The following is a 6,884-nucleotide window of genomic DNA, read 5'->3' as shown; positions in this document are numbered from 1 at the left end:
CCCTTGTTGTGCAATGCTGTCTTGTGCGTGTTTCTGCCCCGGAGGTATCTGAAAGAAAGGGAAGTTCTAGCAAGCAGAGAAGCAGCTGGAGGAAATGCCAAACTGAAATTTATTGTCTGGTGGTGGTTATCTTCCCTCTCTCTTGTTTGTGATGTCCATGCGCAAGAGCTGTTGCTTTGCAGCTACACTGGGGGTGGGGGGTGGGCTGGGGCATGGAGGGGGACACACCAAGGGTTTGCAGAACTGCAGAAGTCTATGGAGGGAGGGAAAACAGAAGTGGGAGGTTGTGCGTGTGTGTGTGTGAGAGAGAGAGAGATGGATGGGAGAGGGGAATGAATAGAATCCGATGGAGAAAAGCATGGATGGCGGGCTGGCACAATGACCAGGAACTATCCACGCTGCACCATTTTGTTGCAGGTTGCACTTTATTCAGGATCCATCCTTTTCAACTGAGCTATACGTCTAGCTAGATTTCTAGCAGTTGTCTATCACCATCCTCCCTTCCCTTAGGGCTGCCATGCGTCCGGACATTACCTGGATTTCAAAGGCAGAATTGATGTCCGTGGGAATTTACCCACTATCTTTAGCAAGACCATTGAAAAATCTTGGGTTGTTTTTTTTTTTTTTGCATTTTTTAAAAACAACAACATTGGGGTGTGTCTAAAAAAAAAAAGCTCAACTGTCCTGCTTTTTACTTTTTGAAATATGGCAACCCTACTTCCCTTAGTCTCATTTTCATATTGTACCCATTCCTTGAGCGCTGTGGGCTACATCAAGGAATGTCTAGAAACATTCCCAACTGCTAAGTGGGAATGAATATGGAAGTGGCTGCATGTAGAGCTAGTGCCCCACCTCGTCCCCCACATAAGCGTTCCGTACATCAAATTGTAGAGTCGGAAGGGACCACAGGGGTCATCTAGTCCAACCCCCTGCAATCCAGGAATCTTTTCCCCAGATGTGGGGCTCAAACCCATAACCCTGAGATTAAGAGTCTCTTGCGCTAGCAACTGCAATTTGTCATGCATTCCACACCTACTCAGGTGTGGATCTAAACATGCTCCCAGAGCACCTGCCCAACTCCTGGTTGCCTATGTGCCAATCCTACATGCAAATCGGTTGATTCATGCCACCGGGATGGTTGGTATAGGGAAAGGAGGCAGGGAGTTCTTGCGTAGGAATGCCTGTGGCTCTTCTAGAGTCACGGAGTCATGGAATGATGCTGATTGTGGTGGCAGCCACGACTGCTGTGGCCTGGTTTGGGATGTTTAATTTTTGTGCATGTGCATTTGCTGCCCTGGGCTTCTTTGCGGGGGAAAGGATTGGATATGAATAGTGATAATCAGAACTGGAAATTGCCAGAACTCATCCAGCACCTCTCAGTTGGGCGCCATTGCCATTCTAAGAGAACGAGGGAGGTGTTTGTGGGGAGTTCCGGCATCTGTTTTTCTAGCAAAATAGCACTGATGATGATAGTGGAATCTCAGTCAATTCATCGGGCTTGGAGAGGTGCTCTGGTCTGCAACGCGGCTGAAGGAAGACTAGTTGAGATGATGGGGGTGGGATTCAGGAGATGGACAGTGAGGTCTTCTTCTACAATGTCTATTTCAGGGGTCAGCAAACTTTTTCAGCAGGGGGCCGGTCCACTGTCCCTCAGACCTTGTGGGGGGCCGGACTATATTTTTTGGGGGGGAAATGAATGAATTCCTATGCCCCACAAATAACCCAGAGATGCATTTTAAATAAAAGCACACATTCTACTCATGTAAAAACACACTGATTCCCGGACCATCCGCGGGCCGGATTTAGAAAGCAATTGGGCCAGATCCAGCCCCCATGCCTTAGTTTGCCTACCCATGGTCTATGGGCTGAAGGTGCACAGCACACCTGATGTGGTGTAGTGTTTCACTTGTAACAGACTAGGGAGGCCTGGATTTAAATCCTCACAAAGTCCACTGGGTAGCTCCTGGGCCAATTCGTACCTCTTTGCCCAAGGCAGAACAGCAAATGACATAGCTTTATCTGTGCTCACAAGACACACATCAAAGTTCACAGCTGGTCAGATTTTGGCACCTGTGGCGCACCATGTGTGCCTCTCTTAATATGCATCATCAACAACTTAGATAACTAGCCATTGGCTGCTCTTTCACAGCATCCAAAACCAGCTGCCTGCAATGGGCACCTCTGCCCAATGTTAGGGCCGGCCCTGTGAGCAGACTTGTGGTGATGCTAAAAGTATACTGCCCTGAGCTCTATAGAGGGGCAGATGAGAAAGGACCTCAATGGACAGCCCAGTAGCCTGGGAAAGAGTTTATCCCCTATACATGTTTTGATATCAGCGGATTCATACCTTTGAAAACAAGATGCAAACCAAAACACAGCCGCGTTTTGAAATTTCACTTGTCCAAATTGGGCAGTGTCCTTTTTCAGATAGGTACTGTGCACAAAGGTGTATACATTAATGCAAAGTGAATGTTAGTGAAAATACCACGCAAAAATACATCAGGGAAACACGTTTTGCAAAAAAAAAGTGTATATTAGGGGAATTGCATAGGAAAATGTGTGTTTTAGGAGAAATTAGCAGATGATTTTTCCTGATTTTTTTTTTTTAATAATAAAAATTCAAACTGACGTGGAAATGTGGAGAGCCTGAAAAATGAGAAACTCACGAGGAACCATCACACTGACATATTCACCCATCCCTAGCAATGAGACATGTATTTTCTATGTATGTTCTACGGTTTTGAATTCATGCAGCACAGCACAGTCGTCTTCTGTTGATATGCCGGTGAAGGCTGCGCTGTCTACGAGGAGCGAGGGGGAAGAATTGCTCAGCTGCGCTGCCCAGGCTCTGGCTGAGAAAAGAAAGCGCTCTCTGCACAGGCTCAAAGCCACGCTCTCCTTTCCTACCACCGCCCGGGTGCTGAGCTCCAGCTCTGATTTCAAAGCCTGATCTATTCTGTGCGAATCTTTTTGAGTCGGAAGGTACCCAAGGGGTCAACTAGGGTCCGACCTCTTGCAACGCAAGAGACGAGCAGCACTGGAACCTGGCTTTTAAATACTGGGGTGGAGAGCGGCTGTCCACTGAACGCGCCCTTCCCATTTATTCGCTGCTTGGCGTCATTAGCCGGAGATGGCAGGACTTGAACCTGGGACCTGCTGCGCGCTGAAGCTCGAGGTTGTCTGTCCTGAGAGTATCCTTCACAGCGGGGAGGGGAAGCGGAAAAGGGGGAGAGAACAGCAAAGAGGTTGTGAAACAGAAAGTAAAGGGGAAGCTCCTGGCAGCGCTAAATCTGCTCCTCGCCCGGAAGGGAAGTGGGATTAAGCTTGCAATGTCTGCCGAGGGTGAGGCCTGAAATTGAGAGGTTTCCCTGCCGCAAGGAACGCTTCCAGAAAAGAGAGAGAGAGAGGTAACGGAGGGAAGGGGTTTGAGTTGAGTGGGCTCAGTCTACCTGCAAAAGGAGAGGCAAAAGCGAGAGAGGGGAGGGAGAGAGTTTGGATCCTCAGACTGGTTTCTCCCTGCACCCCCGCCAGCCCATAATGATCGCTGCGACTTGGTCCAGGATTTCCAGTAAACGTGGCTGTCTCATTCTCAGTCCTGGGCAGGTAAGGTCTCCAAAGCCACCGAACACGCCTGTGCCTATATATACCAGGAAATAAGGCACCCACGGGCTTCTCCCGCGTGTTCCCTTACTCTCAGACAGCCCTAGGCCCATTGCACTTGGTCACGGCTCCAGGTGCCACCCAGATAACAAGCATAGGATGCTGCCCTATCCTGAGTCCCCCTTTCGCTCAGGTGCTCATTGTGTGATTGGCACCTTTCTATCCCATTTCTATCCCAGGAGTTCCAGGTGGTGTGCCTGGTTTTCCTCTTCCCCATCCTCACAACAACCCTGTGAAGTGGGTGGAGATGTGAGTGAGTGGCCCTAGGGCAACCAGTGATCTTCATGGCTGATGGGGGGGGAGGGCGGGATTTGAACCCAGGTCTCCCAGGCCCAACCGCTGTCTCCGTTGTGTAAATGCAGCAGAAATCCTAGGGCAGTGTTTCCCAACCGGTGTTCCGCGGCACACTAGTGTGCCGTGAGACACCGGCTGGTGTGCCGTGGGAGGGAGGCGGGCGAGTCGGGCGGCGAGAGGCGGCGGCGGCGAGGATCCGCGTCGAGCCGGGGGCGGCTCCGCGGTGGTGGTGCCGAGCGGCGGGGCAGCGCGCGCAAAAGGGAGGAGCGCGAGACAGCGGAGGAGGAGGAGGCCGGCATGTCCGGGCAGCAGCAGCAACAGCAGCAGCAGCAACTCCCGACGACGGCTCCTCCTCCGCCCGCTATCGCCGCCACCACCACAACAGCCGCCGCCGCCTCAGCTGCCGCCGTCCCTCAGTCCCTCGCTCTGCTGCCTCCTCCCACCCCGGCAAGGGGAAGGGAAAAAACGTTCACTTTTGTGCGTCCCTCTCGGCGTGACGCTGCGCGCTGACGTCACGGGGCGGGGCTTTAATGGTGGTGTGCCGCGAGATTTTTTTCCGGTAAACAGGTGTGCCGTTGCCCAAAAACGTTTGGGAAACACTGTCCTAGGGAAAGTGCCAAAAGAGCTGAGCCCTCTCCAAGGATCTCAAACTGCCAAAAATTCAACAAGCATCCCCAAAAGGTGAAGGAGGGAAAGGGCAGGAAACCTTTTGAAGCTCTAGTTAGAGCAGGGCTGGCCGACGCAGGGTCCTAGAGTCCTCCCACCTAAGTTTTGGGAAGGAGGTGGGAGGCAGTGTTTGAAATTAGCCAGGCGCCAGGTGCATTTCGCGCCTGGCTATTGACCACTTGAGACCAAGTGAGGGATGCCTACACGCTAGGATGGCGCCTGACACCTTCACCATCTGAAGGTGTGTGCCTGGGGATCCTTGAATCTTGACTGTTTTCACACACTAATCCTCGTAGGAATAGAGCAATATGTAAGTGGACTGTCCCTGGATCGAGTGACTTTAAGTTCTCAAAGCTCTTAACCTACCTCAAGGTGTTATTGTCTGAACTAGCCAGACATTTATCTGAGAATCAATCTTACCCCCAAATGGCAACTACACATTCCTTTTTGGCAACTGCAACCTTGGTTTAAGGATCCATTTGGCACATAGATTACACAGTGGTACCTCAGGTTAAGTACTTAATTTGTTCCAGAGGTCCGTTCTTAACCACGAACTGTTCTTAACCTGGAGCACCACTTTAGCTAATGGGGCCTCCTGCTGCCGGAGCACGATTTCTGTTCTCATCCTGAAGCAAAGTTCTTAACTCAACGTACTATTTCTGGGTTAGCGGAGTCTGTAACCTGAAGCGTATGTAACCCGAGGTACCACTGTATATCTGAGTTTCATACACTGGTGGGAGGGCTCTAGGACCATGCTAGAGCCTCACACTTCCCAGTGCCTCTGGGAAGGTAGCGCTATGACTTGGGGTGTGTGTCAAATTTTGGCTTTGGTTCCCCCCATCACCAGCCTGTGCAGCCTGTGGGTTCCATGTCAAAGCAGTGGCGTAGCGTGAGGGGTGCAGGGGGGGCTGGCTGCACCGGCCGCAACATCTGGGGGTTAGGGTTAGGGGGCGCAAATCCACGGGTTAGGGGGCGCAAATCCACGAATTAGGGGGCGCAAATTACTTGCCTTGCCCCGGGTGTTGACAACCCACGCTACGCCACTGTGTCAAAGTACTCTTGCGACTCACTTGGTATGAAAAGTTGGACTGCCTTGGATTAGGGTGTGGGATGAGGTCCTTGTAGACCAGGTTTCAAATCTCCGCTCGGTCATGAAGCTCACTGGGGTGACCTTGGGCCGGTTGCTGCTCCTCAGCCTAAACTACCTCACAGGGTGCATGTGGGGATTGAATTGCACATGCCATCTTGAGCCCCTTGGAGAGGAAGGGTGGGTTGCATATGCAATAAATAAAATATAAAATAAAAATAACCCCACACCATTGAATCGTGGATGGGTAGGGATTCAAACTCACACTTGCCACCTTATCTCCTCTTCATTGCCTGCCTCTGCCTTCCCACTTGCTCTCATGAGGGCTTGGGCTAGACCAGGGGTCAGCAAACATTTTCAGCAGGGGGCCAGTCCACTGTCCCTCAGACCTTGTGAGGGGCCGGACTATATTTTGTGTGGGGGGGGAATAAACAAATTTCCATGCCCCGCAAATAACCCAGAGATGCATTTTAAATAAAAGGGCGCATTCTACTCATGTAAAAACACGCTGATTCCCGGACTGTCCTCGGGCTAGATTGAGAAGGCAATTGGGCCGGATCCGGCTCTCGGGTCTTAGTTTGCCTACCTATGGGCTAGACGGACATGTAAGCACCTGGATGTTTTTAGCCCAGAGCTGGAAAGAAGACAAAGTCCCTACCAGAGAAGAGTGGCAAACCAAGCTAATGGACTATGGCAAGATGGCAAAGCTGACTGGAAAACTCAGAAACCAAGAGGATAAAAACTTTATAAAAAAATTTATAAGTTACTTAGGAGACCACAGTAAGCAGATGGAGACAAAAAGCGGGATTTTGATTCACTTGTAGTGTAAAAATCACTGTGGACAATATCGTTTGATATAAAAACCGGAGTACGGATGAATATGCAGTTGTGGATGTTTAAAATGAGACCCCATGGAGGGATGGGGAGAAGTCTCGAGATTCGGAGAATCTCTTTACAGTGGTGCCTCGCAAGATGAAATTAATTCGTTCCGCAAGTTTTTCCTTCTTGCGAGTTTTTCGTCTTGCGAAGCACGGTTTCCCATAGGAATGCATTGAAAATCAATCAATGCGTTCCTATGGAGACCGTCCGGGGACAGAGGGGACCTGTTTTTAAAGCAAGGGAAGGGGTAGCGGGGAGAATCGCTTCTCCCCGTTGCTGCCCCTTGGTTCAACAGGGG

This window comes from Podarcis vaucheri, assembly GCF_965113315.1.
Source record: "Podarcis vaucheri genome assembly, chromosome: 13".
NCBI lineage: Eukaryota > Metazoa > Chordata > Lepidosauria > Squamata > Lacertidae > Podarcis > Podarcis vaucheri.
The sequence above is the reverse complement of the archived record's forward strand: the minus strand, read 5'-3'. Positions refer to the sequence as shown.